This window comes from Urocitellus parryii, chromosome 9 (assembly GCF_045843805.1).
Source record: "Urocitellus parryii isolate mUroPar1 chromosome 9, mUroPar1.hap1, whole genome shotgun sequence".
Taxonomy (NCBI): Eukaryota; Metazoa; Chordata; class Mammalia; order Rodentia; family Sciuridae; genus Urocitellus; species Urocitellus parryii.
Genome location: NC_135539.1, coordinates 41,679,017 through 41,698,677, shown reverse-complemented (window position 1 = coordinate 41,698,677; position 19,661 = coordinate 41,679,017). Strand labels below are relative to the sequence as shown.

Genomic DNA, 19,661 nt, shown 5'->3' with positions numbered 1-19,661 from the left:
TACAGTGCCAGTGGCCATCTAGCACATGGACCTAGGCAACAGAGGCCCCTTCAAAGACAGGCCCACATTCTCATCTCCAGAACTTGTTAGCCTGATCTTTGATCAATGGGCCTTTGAAGAGGTGGTTGATGTGGGCTATAAGGTGGCCTTCACATAGGAACTGGCCCCTCCCTCCTTGACTGGACAGGGGAGGGAATTGGCACCATGTTCTGGGAAGGAATCCATTGTAACTTTCCATTCAGTGAGGAGCAGCCTTCTGTCTACAGAGGATCCTGAAAGCTCATCCTGAGATGTGGCCACAGACAGGCAGCTATGGGCCAGGTTCTGTGAACACTGCCATGTGTGGGTCGAAGGTAGCAATTGTTTCCTTGGTTGACAAAGGGGAATGGGCCATTTACTGTGTTCTTGAAATTATGCTGAGTTATGTGCTTCAAAATGAACTTTAATATGTGTTTGTTTTCCAAAGCACATAGCTCAGTCTATGAGATTCTACAAGTGGGCTTTGGCATTTGACAACAGCAGTGGTCTGGCTGAGACACAGCAAATCAGCTGGCAAGTGCTGTACCAAATCAAGGACTTCATGAGTGAGCTGGTCATTTCTGAGATCTTTATCATCCAGACAACCTTTGTGGGCATCGTCCCTCTTGCAATGGTGTGCAATTATGGCTTTAGGAGAAGAGGTACAGAGAAGTTTTCTTTGAATACTTTGATTACTCCAATGTGATGAAGCAGAATGTCATCTGTTATCTCCCATGCACTTGGTACATGTTGTTTAAACAAGAAAAATATGCTTAAATTGAATTTCACTTACCTGCTTTCCATAGTTCCTCCTGGAAACTATGTAGGTCTACTGTGTAAATCCCTTTTCATTTTTGGAGACTGTGGAATGGTTTCTTGGGGAGCCCTCATTCTTTATTGTCTCCATCTTTGCACATGTCAGGACCAAGTGCTGTGCTGAGGGAAGATAGTTTTATTGAAATGTATGGTAGGGTTTGTGTTGGGACAGAGTTCTGTGTACCCAGTTACCAGCCCCTCATCAATTGGCTTTGCTTTGAGAGTCCCCAGGTGGCCTGGGATTGGAAAACTTGGAAGTGCAGATTGACCAAAAGAATCTTGTTGGCAACTGCACAGATGAACTTAGACAGGATCCCAGAGCCCACTAAACTGCCTGTGGTTTTGCTTCATGGGGCAGAAGGCAGCTGGGGTTCTTTCCCTGTGTTAGGCTGAAACTCTGTCCACAACAAAGGCCCAGGAGCCACACTTGAGAATGGAGTCATGGATGATATTCCAGTTCATAAAAAGGAGGGTGCTGTGGGTCTGTGGGAGGGCCATGCACTCCATGCTCTTCTGTCCTGTAAATGATCAGGTACCTTCTGCACTGAGTTGAATTTACTGCTAGCACCTCACACACAGGTGTTCTGGGAAATCTGTGGCTGCTTTGGATCATTTGTCACTCAAGTTGGATATCAGAGTTGAGCCAATTGCAGATGAAAACCCTGTTCATTAATTAATCTACCATTACTCCCCCCATCTTGAGATCCTAGAATGTGACCTTTTCCTGGAACACATGTTCCCTGCCTCTCCCTGAGGTGGTTCCTTTCCTGCGCCTTGGCTGTAAGAGAGGCAACTTCCCTGACCACGCTGGTTTGTGCAGCCCTCAGCCCCTCCCTGATCTTCTGTTTCTGTCCATGTCTTCCTATTTCATGATCCTCACAGATGTCACCGCTGGCCATTGCTGGAAGATGAGATCCTGGTCAGTTTCATCCACCCCTGTCTCCGTGGCACCCATAGCAAGGCCTGGCACAGTTGATGGTTGTTTAATGAATTAATGGACCATGTGCTTGAATACAAGTTCCAGGGCATTTAGGTTTTGAAAATTATGTTATCCTGTCTGCAGTGATCCACATTTTGGTGTAGTAGAGGCATGACTTTGTAGGAAAGCAGCTGCTAAGGAACAGAGGTGGCTGGTGTGTGTTTCAGGCAGAGATGAGGCATCCTTGCACTCCTTCTCCCTGGGAGCTCCCCTGCAGATTCTCCAGCTCAACCTAGCTTGGGACACAGTTGGGGAATATCTTCACTCAAGTCCATGCCCTTTGTCCCATGCTTCATCTCCAGCCCTCAATTTCCTATTGGTACCAAAGCCTCCTGACACTTATGAGGGTGTAATTCAGCAGAGAGCTTCAAGCTCTCTTCTTGGGAATGCACCAGTTTCTAGTTTCTGGGAAAGCAAGATGTGTTTACCTGTCAGGACCTGGGACCAGAGCAGGAGTGGAGAACAGGGCTGGGAAAGTGCAGAACACAGGCTGAATCCAGCCTGGTGCCTGGTTTGTACATAAAGTTGTATTAAAATCCTGCAATGATAATTGTCAGTCTATGGCTGCTTGGATGGTGATGCTGATGAATTTGAGTATTTGCAACAGAGAGTATCTTTGGCTGAACTTCAATCTTAGCACCTTGTAATAATGTGTGAGGAGGTGAGTGAAGAGAGGGCTGCTGTCCTGTTGCTGTTAGGGAACATTGTTCTTGATTCTGAGCATTTCTCATGAGGAAACAAGACTTTGCCAAAAGCACTCCAGGCCTCTTTGACCAGTGGTGACATTGTCTTTCATCGGGCCACATGACTCACGTGCTGGGCTAAATGAGATATCATTCACAGGGTCAGGTCCCAGGGTGGTGACAGAGCAGAATTGGGGGGAAGAGGTGCCAACAACTTCATGGCTGTGAATGAAGGGCTGGGTGACAGTATGTGGCCTGTGGTCAAGATGCAGGTCAGCTGGACAGTCTTTTATAAGCATTGCCACTGTCTCCAGGGGGCTATCAGTTTCTTGGTGACTGGAGCAGAGGCCAGTGGATAGAGCTGGGTGCTGCCCCCATGGGTGGCTGCCTGCAGCTTGGGTGAGGTGCACGCTCTGTCACCAACCACATCATCCTGTTTCCTCCCTGCTGGTGCAGGCTGAGCATCTTGAGGCCACACAAGGCCATGATCCTGTTGTGTGCTCTCCGTCTAGTGGGCCATGAGCACCCCCACCTGGCTGATCTTCACTCAGGGGCACTCATGGTGTAGCCATCTGCAGTTGGAAAGTGCTGTGGAGGGAGGGCAGTGGTGTCAGGTGTGATCACACTCAGGACCCCAGTCATTTAGTGGAGTTTCCTGAGGATTAAGTAAGACATTACAGCAGTCTTTGTACACTGGCCTGCATATTGCATGCAGTTAATAATATTTAGTTTTTATTATTTTCATCCAATATTGTCATCACACTCATACCCACTCACAGGTAAAAGGAGCCATTTCAAACTGTCAAGGACAATGTATGTTCAGTGAGCTCACTTTACACATAGCCAGAAATAACCACTCTTCTTGGTGGAGCCACAAGCTTGAGCAGCTGGTTTCACACTTGCAGCAGAGTGGGTGCCACTTGGGTGCCACATAGGTGCCACACTGGTGCCCAGCTGAGCATCTTTCCAGGACGTGGCCGAAGTGAGGGTGCTTCCTGAGCCCACCTCTGTGGTGGCCCCAGCTGGAATTAGACACCATGCCTCTGCCCAGCATATGTTAAAAGACACCAGTGTGCAAGGCTGCCTCCTAGAGGGCCAGCTGGGGTCAGCCGAGTGCAAGAGAAGGGACAGGCCATCAAGGTGTTTTGTTCAGCCGAACGGCATCTTTGTTGAGAACCTTCATCGATTTCTAATTTCTGAAGGTGAAAAGAAGGAATCGACTCAGAGGAGGGAGTTCAGGAGAGAGAGAAGTGGGTGGTGGCAGTCAGAGGCAGCACCCAGAAGGATTTGGGCACTCATGTGCAGAGATGCGAGGACGTGTTCCTCAGGGCTGTGTCAATAGCAGTAATATTTATGACCCACCCACAAAACAGCCATCGTGGGGCACATCCATCAAGGGCTTCTACCCTGGGGGCATTCAGTTTTGTGGGCGATGAGGCCTGAGTGACAACTTTAGGAGCGATTATGTGAGGGACTCTAGGTTCTGTCTCACACCACCTTTAAGGTGGTGAATCATCAGGAGAGTTTGTCTGGAGAAAATGATTTTCTTAAAAACCAAAAGACTTATTTGACTGTTGGCAGGTGAATTAGGCTGTTTATCATGGCATGGAGCCGTGGCTGTGGGAGCTGTCCATGGGCACCGTGGCTTCTAGAAGCCTTCCTCAAGCCTTCTATTTCTGTTTAGAAATGACAGAGAGTTCCTGCCAACAAATAGCCTTGCCAGTCTCTGTGCTGGCCCTTGGGGGAGAGCCCTTTCCCATAGCTGGGGACCAGGGAGATGTCTGTGCTCACACTAAGACAAGCTGATCAGTTGCTGTCTGACTCACTCTCTGCTGAAACTGTGCCTTCAGCAGGTCTGCGTGGGTTGTCTCATCTGCAAAAGGGTCACATCGACTCCGCAGTGTTGTGTTACCAGTTATTGTGAAGGTGAGACACAGGAACATACCCACACAAATGACACATAATGCACATATGGGAAATGCTAATGCTATGTTTCCTTTTTATTTTTGCTTAAAGAGGAAAAACACAAGAACAGTGGTGGCATTCAGAATGCTTCCTAATGGGCAGCACTGGCTTGGACCAGCTGGAATAGGTGCAACTTGTAAATAATCACAATGGGCTCTGCCCTTTCCTGGGCCCACCAGCTGCACACCAGCTTCAAAGCATACAGCAAGTGCCCTCATGCCCCATGCTTGACTGGCTCACTGCAGAGCCCACAGAATTCAATTCTAAATTCCAGTGGTGAAGATGGCATTTTTAAAAATCTGCTTTGATTTTTTCTTTTCCCGGAAGGGAATCAAGGGTGACTGTCCCTAACATACCCACTAGATAGTGCTGACATGCCAGGTTGTGGCCACAGAAGTGCCCTTCTCCCCTCCCTCAGAGGGCTCCAGAACACCTGAGGCCAACTGCCTTTGCCTAGTCTCCCCTGAGAGTGAGCAGAAAGGCTCTCTTCTGTCACCCACCTGGTCCAGCCAGCACCTGGCACCTGGCAGGCTGGAAAGGTACTGCCTCCCTTCTCCACCCTACTGCAGGCCCCATGACTAAATGGATGCCTAGTGGACTTTTCCCCTCAAATGTCTTTAATATTTTTATTTCTAAGGATTGGTGCTCATTATAAAAAAATTAAGCTACATATGGAAATATCAAAATCCCAGCACCCCCAGTATGACTCTCATTCCAAATGGCTCATCTAAGTCAACACTGTGCAGAGACAGTTGGCTGGACAGAGAGTTGGGAGTGAACATCACACCCTATAGCCCTGAGCTCCTGCTCTGCATGCTAGGATTCCAAAGAATGTCAAGTCCCCCATTCTCTTCTACTTAAGAGGAGCCAAAAAATCTAATGTGAGATCCTTGCACTTCAAAAAGCATCAACCACCACAAGGTACTGATTTTTGATAGAAGAAAAACCATCTATATTTTGCCTAGGAGAATCTCAGTTTGCCTCAAAAAAAAAAAAAACAACAAAAAAACACATTGTACAAAAGTGAAGAATAAGAGAAAGTTTTCTCAAGCAAATGGAAACAAAAACTAAAAAAAAGTAGCTATTCTTATATCACAAAAATTACACCTTAATACCAAGTGATTCTCCTACCTTAGCCACCTGAAGTGCTGGGACTACAGGTGTTCACCACTACACCCAGCTGACTTTAGTTTTTAATGCAGTTGAAATTCAATCAAATTATGCAAAAGTTTTTTTAACTGTTCAATCATATACAGTTACCCCAATAACCAAAACGTTCATTTCTTCTGATTTTAATGTTATTGTTTTGATATATAAAGCTTTAAAATCAGATTTTTCTTATTTCAAGTGATTTATAGGTTAGTGTTATGATCCCTAAATAAGCACTGTTATTTATTTATAATATATTTAAAAATAAATGTGTATTTCTCTAAAGCATAGTATTAAGATGTATAAAGATTAATAAAATGATAATAATAATAATATGCAAAGAAAAAAGCAAACATAAAAGAGTAAATAGTATTTGTAAGGAGGGTAGATATTGTCACAGGTAAGAAACCTAAACCTCTTCAGACCTTTTAATTATTTGATTCTGCACATGCTATATCAATTAGATTTACATATTCATTTAATTTTCAACTCTCAAAAAGTTGTGGTACAAATCTACGTAGTACAAGATATCAAAAATAGAAGACAGTAAGAGAGGAAGAAAGGTCAGACAGCACAATTAGTAAACAATAACCAAAATGGCACTAGTAAATATTCACCTGCCAAGAACCATCTTATTGGGGTAAATTCTCCAGTAAAAAGACATAAAGTTCTATAATAGATAGAACAAAACAACATCTATATTTTGCCTAGAAGAATCTCATTTCACCTCTAAGAAAACACATAGCATAAAAGTGAGGAATAAGAGAAAGATATCTCAAGAAAATGGAAATAAAAATTAGGAGTAGCTTTACTTATATCGCAAAAAATAGACCTTAATACAAAACGTAAAAATAGACATAAGTCATTATATAATGACAAATGGTTTTAATTAAGCAAGAAACTATCATAAGTATAAATATAAAATCGCATAATACTATAACACATAGACATAAGACAGACACTACTTCATCTAAAGGGAGAGAGAGACTTCAATGCATATTAATAGAGGACTTCTAATAAGAGAGTTTAAAAAATGGATAAATCTTTCATCCAAAAACATCAAAAAAGAGACACAGGATTGTAAGTGTTTTGACCATAGAAATATAAGGACAGCATTCTTCTGGTGAGCAAACTCCCAGGAGGTAACAGGCACCCTGTTTCCTGTGTTTGGAATATTCTGCAGTTTCTTTCAGAAACCAGCAAGATAACTAATACATGTGCAAACCTAACTGTTGTGGCAGTGTATTGCATGAAGAAGCTCTTTGCTAGAATCTTATCAGCCTCTCCTTGACCTTAGGCACTTAGCTCCTGGGGGGCGGGGGGACTCTCTTTTTAGACAGCCACAGTGTTTTGCCAAGCTCTGCTGCACCTCAAGCTGTCCATATAATAGTAACTTTAAACAATGGACTTACTTGAGAGCCACACAAATCTCCTAACATTGCACATTGCAACCTTGCATAATGTTGCATAATGTTGCTTAATCTGTAGCCTAATGGCACAATGAACAATAATGTACTACCGATGCCAGTGACCAAACGTAAGCTACTACTATAAGTAAAGCTGGCAGCTTGGACAAGGAGAATTTCTGCCATTCTGTCATTCTGCCTCTGCACCTTGCTTCTGTCTCTTCTTTTTTCTTTACAAAGGATTTAAAGTACACTGCAGAGCAGGTGGATTTAACAGATCTTTTCAACAAAAACCAGAAGAAGACAAATTCTTCACAACAGTACCAACAACATTCTCCAGAATAGACAATAGGTTAAGTCATAAAACAAACCTTGACAAGTTTTAGAAGTTAAAAATCATTTCAAATAACTTTTTTTTTTCTGAACAAAATGTAATAAAACTGGAAATCTACAACAGGAGAAACTTTAGAAACATCCTGCATGTCTGCAAATGTAACAACAAGCTCTCAAATAGCCAAGAGACAATAAATAAATAGAATGGACATTTTTAAAAATTCTTGAGAAAAATGATGATAGAAACACAAAATAAAAAAACTCTATAGCATAGAGCAGAGGGAATTTTAAGAAGATTAGATCAGTACATACCTACATCAAAAAAGAAAACAACCAAGACTTCCACTTCAAGGAGGTAAAAAATCAACAACAAGCCAGACCCAAAACTAGTAGAAGAAAAAATACTAAACATCAGAGAAGAGGTAAATAAAATAAAGACTAAAATATTATTTTAAAAATATCAACAACAGAAAGAATTTATTTATCCCTAGGATTTAACTTAGAAGCAACTACTCACTGAGAGATGTCTCCAGCCCTAGTTTTTTTTTTTTTTTTTTTTTTTTTTTTTTTTTTTTTTTTTTTTTTTTTTTTTTTTTTTTTTTTATGGAGAGACAGGGTCACTTAGAGTGGCTCAGTGCCTTACTTTTGCTGAGGCTGGCTTTAAACTTGCCTTCCTCTTGCCTCACCTTGAGGATCTAAACTGTCCATGTCAATGGTTAAGAGGACAGCTTTGCCATTGAACTCACTTAAGCAGTGGGAAGTTCATGATTCTGTATCATATGAGGATTCCCAGACGTGACACCTACGGACATCTTCGCATTGGCTTTTTCCAAAGAAAGCATGAGACTCACCTTTCAGGACACTGCTTGGTGCATGGTTTGGCTTCTTCTCTTTTTGGGGGGAGGGTCCTGCTGGTGACTAAACCCAGAGCATCATGCATGCTAGGCAAATACTTCCCCATGGAGCTGTGCCCCCAGCCCTCCTTGGCTTTCCTTGGTGATCAGAGAAAGGGTCTGTGGGACTCCATTTTTATTGACTTATTGGGAAACTTCGTGTCCTCTGATTCTGACTCTTCTGCAGATTCAATTGAAGGAGAAGGTGCTGTGGATGGTCATCCCCCTCTTCATCTTCTTAGTCTGCTGTCAGGTCAATCCGGTCTCCTGTGCTGGCATTGGGGCAGGGGGGAGAAGGGGGACACTTGCACCAGTCCTTTGGTTTCTGCTTGTTTCCAGATCCTCTATTTGGTATTATAGCCTTAGATTCTGCGGAACCTTTCTACTGGATGTGAGGGTTTCTGGCCTCCAACAGAGGGAGGCTCAGACTCACTCTGCCTCTTTTCTGCTGGACCAGCACCATTTAGTTGAATGGCAGCCTTTCTGTGGAACTCAGAGAATGGGCAGCTCCATGGAAAAGTCTGGAAAATCTGCGTGTATCAAGTCAAACAGCCTGATCAACAGTGCTTTCAGCCTGGGCAAAAGCATCTTCTTTGGAGTTGGGTTTGAATGCAATACAAAACCTGGAAGAGCAAGATAAGTCTCTGCTTGAGAATTTCTGAAAACTTAAGAAAACTAGAGTGTTTGAAATCCCTGAAACGAAATGGTGAGTGCACCTAGAACATTCTCTAGAACTTTCCATTGGTTTCTCAGCTGCATCTTTTTCATACCTACAGGTGAAATATATGGATCAAAACCACAAGTGACAGTGGAGGGTCAACTCTAACCAGTCACCTGTGGGTCTGGAAATGATTTTCTTGTGTATGTTGATAGTGCATTTGATGGACACGGTTTAAAAATGGGGTTCCAATGAGGTTCCAGTCACTCAGAATCAGAGCTCATCTGAACATGATGGAAAGGGAAGGTTGATTCCCAACTAGATCCAATTGTGCCAGCCCCATCTGCAGATTCAGGGAAATGATTGGAATGTTCTCCAGTTTTATGAACTGATGAAGGATGGGCCTCTCTGACCTCTGTACAGCAAGAATAGATCTGTCCATGGGGATGGGAATGCAGCAGGCTGTTGAGGGGTATGTGACTTCCCAAACAGAATGACACATGGGCTTGACAGAGGGACTCAGTTGTGTTCTAATATTTGGTTTGGGGGGTTATTCTATAATTGCTGCCAGCAACCTGAAGCCCATCCAATGTGGAGAAGGGGTAGCATGCAATTCTGTAGGTTCATTTTATTAAATGATGTCTTGCTTTCCTGAGCTCACAGGGGCTTTGTGGCTGCCCCTTTCCTTAGGCACACTCATAGAGCTGGGTATCTCTGCAATTGTCACCTTGGGCCTCATCATGCAGCTCTTGGCTGCATCTTGCTGGCGCCAAGATGATTAAAGTGGGTGACACCCCAAAATACCAAGCCCTCTTCAACGGAGCCCGGAAGTGTAACAAAGATCATGGGTACAGTTCTGGTGTCTAGTTGAGAATTTGAATTGGCTCTAAAATTGGGGGCATTAAAACAGCCCAGTTTGGCCTGTGGGCTTGGCCTGCCAACCCTGTTGGTGCTCCATGGCCTGTTAGTGAGAGAGCACTTCTGGGAGGTGCTGGGTATGGGGGAAGGCCAGGCAGGGCAGGGGAGAGCAGGAATGCCCCAGAGGATGGACTTGAAGGATCAGGGCATGGAGGTCACCCCTTAACCAGCCATGATTTACGTACCTCACAAAGGAGGTACATCTACTTCAGAACTGTCATTAGAATTAAATCAAAGCCAGGTGCTGTGGAGTATGCCTGTAATTGCAGCAGCTCTGGAGGCTGAGGCAGGAGCATCACCAGTTGGAGGCCAGCCTCAGCAACTTAGTGAGGCCCCAAGGAAATCAGTGAGACCCTGTCTCTAAAAAAAATTAAAAATGGCTGGGGATGGGGCTCAGGGATGAAGTACCTCTGCTCAGTCCTCAGTACTAAAAAAAAAAAAAAAAAGGGGGGATTAAATTGAATAATCACTCTCACATGGTAGTTATTTACCAAGTGCTATTTTTCTTCTGCATTTAAAAGGATTTAATCAGCAAAAAGTTGATCCTCTCAGTCCAGCTCTGCTATTGATTAGTTTTTTGATGTGGAAGAAATTTAGATAATAGTCTGGAGTCTCAGTTTCTATATGCTGTTAAACTAGGTTAAGAGTATTGGCAGTATCAAATGATAAACAGCCCCAATAATGGGGACCAGCCTCAGAGTCAGCCAAGCCTAGCCTCTGTTAATGGTAATGTATTATTTAGAAAACAATATTTACAATTTTCTACTCTGCCTTCTTCCATACAGCATGTCTTAGAGATCTTAAGTTAGAAGGTAAAATAATTGAGTGAGAAATCCATCTAACTTAAATTTGTGAGTTTCAGACACAAATCAAGATTGTAGAATACATTTATGTATTAATGCATTAATCATTAATGAATTAAGTAATGCATTATTAAATATTAAGTAATAAATTTATTATTTAATGCCTTAAATTAATGCATTATTCTTCTAAAGCACTAATAGGTGGTTTTATTGTTTTAATTTTTATTTTGGACATTTTAACATATACTTGGCTTAGTGCAGTGGTGCACGCCTCTAATCCCAGCAGCTCGGGAAGCTGAGGCAGGAGGATTGTGAGTTCAAAGCCAACTTTATCAACAGCGAGGCTCTAAGCAGCTCAGTGAGACCCTGTCTCTAAATAAAAGACAAAATAGGCCTGTGGATGGCGCCCAGTGGTTGAGTGCCCCTGAGTTCAATCCCCGGTACCAAAAGCAAAACAAACAAACAAACAAAATTTGCATTATTTTTCTAAAGCCCAAATTGGGTGTTTTTTTTTTTCTCTTTCTCTCTTTGTTTTTAACATTAATTTTTTGCAGACCTGGAAATGGAACTCAGTGCCTCTACCACTGAGCTACAGCCCCAGAAGTTTTCTCCTTACCCTTGACAATTTTTTAAAATGTTTTTCCATCTTAAGAATTCAAGATAATTTTTAAAAAAAGAATTTAGGATGACTTGGCTGAGGTTTAGTAGAGCACTTGCCTACCTTCCACAAAGCCCTGGGTTCAATCCCTAAAGCCACAAAAAAAGACCAAAGGTGCTTTCACTAGATGGCCTCTGAGTTCTCATGCACTTTGACATGTGACAGTTGGACACTCCTCACCAAGTCCCCGGGGGCAGTGTCAGTATTTGTCATCTGTGTTCCTGCCTCACTCTGCTCAGGGTTTTCTTGGGATCCTAGTGTTAGGCATGATCATCACCTTTGGCCAGTCCAACGTGGATGTGATGACAGGCATGAAAAGGGACCCCTCAGAGACGGGGGCTGGGATCTGCCTGCTGATCACCACTCAGGTGAACCCCCACTCGCACCCCGCTTCCTAAGTGAACCCGCCATCCCTCTTCCTCCTCAGCAGTACTCAGCCAGAGCTGGAACCAGGCCAGGCTCAGTGCTGGGCTCAGGGCTAAACACTGGCCTGAGCATTGTGAGGTCCCAGGTTGGAGGCTGGGCACCGCCCCAAAAGAAATCAATCAAATAAAGACACTGCACCCATCTACAATGAGAAATATTGAAATCAATAAAGGCATGTTGTCCACCTGCAAACCCCAAAACAATTAAGAAACAAAAACAAAAATGTAGGGGCTGGGGCTGGGGCTCAGTGGTAGAGGCTAACCTGGCACGCGTGAGGCCTTGGGCTCCATCCTCAGCACTCCATAAAAATAAAATAAAGATGTTGTGTCCACCTCCAACTAAAAAATACATTTTAAAAAAAATTAGAGAATTGAAAGACCCTGGCTTTGGCTTCTGAATTCCCGTGAGGCAGATTGAGAAGGGTCTCTTATTTGGCCTTCATAGCAGAGAGCCCAGTCATTGAAGATGGAAGGAACTAGGGCCCTGAGGCCAGTAATGCAGAGTCCACTTTTATTAATTTATTTATTTTAATTCTGCAGTTCTTTGTGGTGGGCTTGATCGTCCTCCTTTAGGATGAACTTCTTTAGAAAGGGCATGGCCTGGGTTCTGGCTTCTCCCTCTCCATCTCAAGCAACATCTGTGAAACCATCCTGGGGAAGGCCTTCAACCCCACCACCATCAACACCGACCAAGGTAAGGGCCCTGCCTCCCATGCGGCACCTCTACAGGAAGTTTTCATGCATGCAGAGTATTCCTCTGGGGGAAAATGTCTGTTTCAGAAATATTTCTTCTGAATTTTCAGTGTGCAAAGTTTTAAAAATATAGCTGAGTGCAGAGGTTCAAGCCTGTCATCCCAGCAGCTCAGGAGGCTGAGGCAGGAGGATCACAAGTTGGAGGCCAGCCTCAGCAACTTAATGAGGCCCTAAGCAACTCAGTGAGACCCTATTTCTAAATAAAATATAAAAAGGGCTGGGGACAGGGCTCAGAGGTTAAGTGGTCCTGGGTTAAATCCCTAGTACCAAATAATAATAATAATAATAATAACAACAACAACAACACTTACATTCAAAATGATATCTAAACTTTCACGTCTTATAAGAATATTTCAAGGACAATTAACATGCCACAGAGTAATCCTGCCTCATATTTCTTAGCAGGAACCTGCACTGCAAGGATAAAGAAATGTTGATTTTCACCAATTGTCTTCTGGTGGACATTTCATTCCTTTCCCAGTCACAATTAGTATCAAAGTAAATATCCTCTGGCAATCATCTGCACATATTTTAGCAGTTGTTCTTAGTGAATAAGATTCTAAAAATGAAATTGCTACACCAAACCACTTGTTCAGAAAAGGAGCAGTTATTTCGGTGATTACAAGTTCAAGGACAGCCTTGGCAAATAAGTGAGACCCTGTCTCAAAAAGGGCTGGGGTAGAATGACCTTTCCTGGGTTCAATCCATAGTATTGCTAATTTGGGGCAGAAGGCACTCGGGATTGAACTCAGGGACAGTTAACCCCTGAGCCTCGTCCCCAACCCTCTTTTGTATTTTATTCAGAGACAGGGTCTCGCTGAGTTCTTAGAGCCCCAATTTGGCTGAGGTTAGCTTCCAATTTGCAATCCTCCTGCCTTAGCCTCCAGAGCCATTGGCATTACAGGCATGCACCATGACACTTGGTTTACAAATCTTAATAAAATAAAAATTGCAAAACTTGTGAGACTTCTTAGGAGAGGGAAATTAACTTTTTTTTTCTTATTTTTTTCTTTTGGCCTCTGAACCCTGAATCTGCTATTTGCTGGGAAGTCTCTCATGGAAAATATTTGTGTGCATTTTCGTGTTTTCTTGGAATTGACTGTGATGCTCGTTCTCGGCCTCCAGTGCCACGTCATCAAATTGAGGAAACTGCAGACGGGTCCCTACAGGGTGCCTGAGGAATCCCATGGGAAAGACTGAACCTCAGGAAGGAGGGTCAGGGACACTTACAGAACAGTAGGCAAAGTGACACCAGACTCTTCCTAGAATTTCAGAAAATCTAAGGTGAATTGAGCATCTGGGTTTCCAAAGCAGCTGGGCCCCAGCCGTGAAGGTGGGGGCGAAAGCTGGGTAGGAGTTGTGGTGTCTGCCAAGACCTCCTGCCTTTGGGGGGGCCTGCCTTCGAAAGGAGTGGGAGCAGTGATGGCCACTGGGGGCCAGTCAGTGAAGGCTTGGACTGCGGCAGCCAGCCAGAGGATCACTTTGCTCTGGAGCATGATGGTGAGTGAGGGGACAGTTTTGGAAGGAATGATTTGCTGTCCCTGGGAGACAGGTTGAAAAAATGGCTGGGGAAGTGGCATCCAGCCATTCAGCCTGAGCCAGCCAGTGTGACATCAGAGCGAGGGCCTTAGGACTTAGAGATGAAGGCCACAGAGAATTGAGACATGGAGGTGGCTGCCCTTGGCCACCTCTGAGACCTGGATGGGGCAGAGAGGCTACCTGGAGGGCTTTAAGTGGTGCTGTAAGGAGCCAAAATGGTGGAGCCATAGGGACACCCCCCAAGATGGGTAAGAAGAGGGTGGAGAAGGCACAGGTAGCTTGCAGTGGGAAGGGCCACCTGTTACCAGGAGTGCCACCATGGCTCAGCTTGCGACCAGGAAAGTAGGGTGTGGAAGGGCCCCTAGAGTGGAGAGTGCAGTTGGTCCTTCTTCCCTGAGGTGGGGGACAGTCCAGGCTGAGAGGGAGGTAGACAGTACAAACACAGCTCTTGCCCCCGGGTGACACTAGTGCATGAAACAACCCAGTTCCCAGAGATCAGCAGGTAGTGACTTGCAAGAAATGACCACGTTAAACATTCAGGGCCCTCACCCTGCCATTGCTGTCACCCACCTTTCATTCCAGACACTTGTCAGGCAGGTGCTGTTAAGCACCAGGCACTTCTGTGGGTGCTAAGAATACAAAGGAATATAATGTACCATAAGATGTGTGAGCATTAGTGTCATTCCAGGGCCCCGGGTCAGAGTAAAGCAGAGAAGGAAGATGGGGCGATTGGGGAAGAGTGTTATGGGTCTGTCTAGAGAACCTGGCAGGTGCAAAGGCCTTGGGGCAGAGATGAGATGATGGGTTTGAGCATTGGTGCGTGGCTCAGTGGAGCAAGTGAGAGGAGTTAAGAGAGGTCATTGGTGGCAAGAGGGAGCCAGGACAAGTCCCTGCTTTCTCCCTTGGGATTGCTGAACTTCCTCCTTTGCAGAATGCTCAAGCTTTCATGTCTCCAGATTCTTGACCACAGGGACATCAGCTGTTGTCCCACATAGCCAGTGGCAGCAGGGAGAGGGGCTGCAGAAGACCACCACCGGGATGCCAGGGGGCCAGGGAAACCTAGGACAGCGTTTCTGTCACAGATATTTCATCCATGTGGTCTACAGGACAGATGGTCCATCTCAGTGGCCGCCTAGAAGATGATGGAAGTCTTGCTGTCCCAACTCTGGGATGACATGAAAATGCTTTCCCAGGGAGAGACTGGGACATCTTAGTTCCCAGCCATTAGCCACTCTGCCCACAGATGCCACGTTTAGGGAAGCACCGACCTGGCAGCAGGGGCCATGGTGACAGTGTTTCCCACTGTGCTTTTGTCCTAAAGTCAGTCTTAGGCCATTTCTGAAGTGCTTGGACCTTGGCGCCCTATGCTGCAGTGTCCCTGGCTGGTCTGTTGCCTATTTCTCATGCCAGGCCCCTTTCTGCCTGTTGCTGAGGCTGAGGCAGGAGGATATCAACTTGGAGGCCAGCCTCAGCAACAGCAAGGCCTCAGCAACTCAACGAGATGCTATCTATGAATGAAATACAAATAGGCTGGGGGTGGGGTTCAGTTGGCCAGGGCCCCTGGGTTCCATCCCTGGTGCCAAAAAAATCCAGACCATGACCCCGTGACTGTGGGTGCTGTGAGTCCCCTGGCTGAGTCTCCTGGCTGATTCTATTCTCCTGCTTCTGCTTTGGCCAGGAGGAGGCCTAAGATCCAGCGGAGTCCAGCCCCTTGTGCTTCCCTTCACGTTTGTGTCCTCCTCTGCCAACAGGCATGTAATTGGAGGGCGCCATCTTGCACTGTTCCATCTCTGGGCCACGTGCACAGACAAAGTCTGAGCCCTTAGAGAGGCTTTCTCCCGCCAGGATCTCCCCGATCTCATGAACCTCATCGTCACCATCTTTATCTTTGCTGTGGTCATCCATTTCCAGGTGTGTCCAGCATAAGCACAGGAAGTCTGCATTTCTTTTTCTTTATATTTTGGTAGCAGGGATGGAACCCAGGGGCACTTAACCACTGAGCCCCATCTCCAGCCCTTTTTATATTTTATTTAGAGACAGAGTGTCTCTGAGTTGCTGAGGCTGGCCTCCAGTTTGCAGTCCTCCTGCCTCAGCCTTCAGAGCTGCTGGTGATGACAGGCCTGTGCCACTGTCTCTGGCTGCAGTATAAATGTTTTTTCTTTTTTTTCTGTTTAGATATGAATGGCTGTAGAGTGGACTTTAGTACATTTTGAAACCAGCTTTTCTGTTTTTTTTTTTTTTTTCTGTGTGTGCCCCAAGCACAGTGGGAGTGAGGGAAGGAGCAGGTGCTCTCCAGCACTTTCAGAAGTTGGGTCCCTAGAGCTGGTGCCACCTCTCATGTCTCTGGACCATAGTGGGCAGTGATGCAGTGAAGGGCACCCTGTTCTGTGTCCTCAGGGCTTCTGGGTGGACCTGCCCATCAAGACTGTGCACTACCAGGGCCAGTACCACACCTACCCCATCGAGCTCTTCTTCACCTCCAACGTCCCGATCATCCTGCAGTCTGCCCTGGTCCCCACCTCTACATTATCTCCCAGATGCTGTTGGCCCGCTTCAGCAGGCACCTGCTCGTCAGCCTGTTGGGCACCTGGTCTGTCAGTCAGATGTTCCCAATGAGCCTCTCCTGGCCACAGAGCGGGTGGCGCTGCTCAGCGTCTGTGCGTCTTGCTCCTGACCAAGTGTCTCACCCACAGATCTCCTCCCTTGTGTCCTTTCCTAAATTCTATGCAAGATGTTTTTTGTAATAGGGACTGAACCCAGGGGCCCTTGACCCCTGAGCCCTGTTCCACACTTATTTAGAGCCAGGGTCTCACTGAGCTGCTTAGGGTCTTTCTAAGTTGCCAAGGCTGGCCTCCAACTTGCCATCCTCCTGCCTCAGCCTCCTGAGCTGTGGGGTGACAGGCATGTGTCACTGTGCCCGGCTGCAATCATAGTCTTTGATCTGCTCTGGGTTCATCTTGAAGCTCAGGTTCAGTAGACACAGGGTCCCAGAGCTTCTGTTCCTTCTTCCCAGGACACGTCTTCTGGAAAACCCAACCACGCCTACCCAGTTGGTTGCCTGTGTTACTACCTATCTCCGCCAGAGTCCTTTGGCTCCATGTTGGAGGACCCTGTCCATGCGATAGTGTACCTTGTGTTCATGCTGGGCTCCTGCACCTTCTTCTCTAAGACCTGGGTCAAGGTCTCGGGCTCCTCTGCCAAGGACATAAGTATGAACGGATGTTCTTAAATTGTTACTCAGCTTGTTGCTTTGTCACAGTGGTGGTTTGTGACATGCAGATGGGCCACCCACCTTGGTGAGACAGTTCAGAGCATTAAGGACAGACGGACAGAACTCAGCCATCAGCAGCAGGTCTGAGAACCTGAAGTCAGAGTGGAAAATCACACCTTGTCTGATCTTCTCCTTATGGCACCTTGTTGGTCCAGGGACACTTAACCCCTGAGCCACCTCCCAGCCATTGTTAAATTTCAACTGGAGAAACGGTCTCGCTGAGCTGCTCAGGGCCTTGCTAAATGGCTAAGGCTAACCTCCAACTTGCGATCCTCCTGCCTCAGCCTCTCAAGCCGCTGGAATGACAGGGGTGCACCCCGGCCCTTAGGGCATTTTTAAAATCTGTGTAAAGATGTAGAGCTGCAAAAAGAGCCCTTTAAGTGTCCAGCAGCTCGAGACCTTTCCCTCTGAACCCACTTCTGAGCCCATCCTCTGCTCTGGGCATCATGCAGGTGGCTAAGTAGCTGAAGGAGCAGCAGATGGTGATTTGGGGCCAACAGGAGACATACATGATGCAGGAGCTCAACCCATGTGTGCAGTACCCGCCCCTAACTGGCAGGTGCAGCTCTCGGGCTTCAAGCACTGGTGGGCCTTAGGGTCTCCAGTGTCCATGGGTCTCATTCTCGGATCACAGGGTAGACAAGGTCCCTGTGTCATTGGATATTCATGAACCTGCTAAGTGCTGGATGCTGGGGCCATGGAAAATGATGTCTGCCACCCTCAGCAGGGAGCCAGAAGCAAACAGCCTGACGACCCAGCATGGGGCTCTGTAGGGACGGTGCTGGCAGCAGGGAAACCTTACCTCTGCTCATGCTGGTGGGATGCTGCCCTAGGCATCCAGGAGCAGGTGCCCAGGCTCTGAGCATAGAGTGGGCCTCCGGATGGACCTGAGCTGAAGCGCGGGGCTCTGTGGGGCATGCCTGGAGGCCAAGGCAGAAGGATGGCAAGGTGGAGGCCAACCTCAGCAACTTAGTGATGCCCTAAGCAACTCAGTGAGACCCTGTCTCTAAGTAAAATACCAAGCAAGGGCTGGGGACAGGGCTCAGGGGTGGAGCACCCCTTGGTTTAATCCCCAAGACTGAAAAAAGACAGATGGTGGATGTGGCTGAGAGGCCAGCAGAGCCGCAGAGGGCTGGTGGTGTTTGAAGTGGGGAGGTCAGTTCCAGCAGACAAGGCCACAGCAGAGAGGAGGCCAGAGACCAGCTGGGCTACGGCCAGGTGGCCTATGTGGCCATCACCTTGGGGCGGAAGGAGGGAGGGTGGGAGAGGCCCCAGGGTGCAGGTGCCCAGGGCAGAAGGAGTGCCCGCTGCAGCTGCGCCTAGTCCTGGATTTAGGGCTGCCCCCGGCCTCCCTGGTGCCCTCTTCCATTTTTTAACTCTTCGTCTGCCACTCAGCAGCAGCCACAGTGAGAAGGGCTGTGTCTACAAAGTCAGGTGGCTGGCCAGGTTGTCCTGTGGGTTCTCACTTGGTGACCTTTCCTGAAAGAAGCAACCAAGGTAAAAGCCACAGTTGCAAATTTTAGGTTGCTTTTGAGTCCTTGGTAGGGACAGTGGCCATTTTGAGAGACATATTCATCATTTGAGTCTTGTCCCCAGCCCCCCAGCCCCCTTACTGAGGACCAAACCGAGTGTCACTTGACCCCTAAGCCATGTCCCCAGCCCCTTTTATATTTTATTTACAGACAGGGTCTCGCTGAGCTGCTTAGGGCCTTGCAAATTAGCTGAGGCTGGCCTCCACCTTGTGATCCTCCTGCCTCAGTCTTCCGAGATACTGGGGTGACAGGTGTGGACCACTGCATCCAGCAGCCTTTCAGTTTGGAGTAGTAACAGTCCCCTAGCAGGGGCTAGGTTCCATAGCATTAGTGGGACGCACAGGTGTGTTAGCAGATGATGCTTCAGGGAGGTGGTGGGGCCTCCTGAGGTTCTTGTCATGGGCAAGTCTAGTGACCAGCTTGGGGCCTCTGTGATGGCGGAGGGCTGACCACTTGCCCTCCCCCAGGTTCATCCCCATGGCGGTGGCCTCTGTGGACCTGTGCCTTGGGGCCTCTCAGTCCTGGGTGCCTTCCTGGGCGCCATCGGCTTGGGGACAGAGATCCTATTGGCAGTCACCAACATCTCCCAGTCCTTTGAGATCTTTGTCAAGGAGCCGAGCGAGGTGGGCAGCATGGGCACCCTGCTCTTCTGAGAGCCACGCCTACCCGAGGACCAGGGAGGACGCCAGACAGTGCCTCAGAAGGCAGTGGTGGCCGGGGGCAGCGGTGCTGTGGCGCGTGGGGACGTCATCATCTGGCTGACATCTGCCCCTCCTCTCCACCATGGGGCGGCCACCCTCGGCGGGGCTCCTCTCCTCCTCTGGCTTTGGCAGCTGCAGCCATGACAGGGATGGGGAGCGCT

At 47.0% G+C, this 19,661-nt stretch overlaps 1 pseudogene; it reads left to right on the top strand.

Moving 5' to 3' along the window:
* The first annotated feature begins 25 nt into the window (after positions 1-25).
* LOC113196553 (protein transport protein Sec61 subunit alpha-like) lies at positions 26-19,452 on the top strand (annotated as a pseudogene).
* The last annotated feature ends 209 nt before the right edge of the window (positions 19,453-19,661 follow it).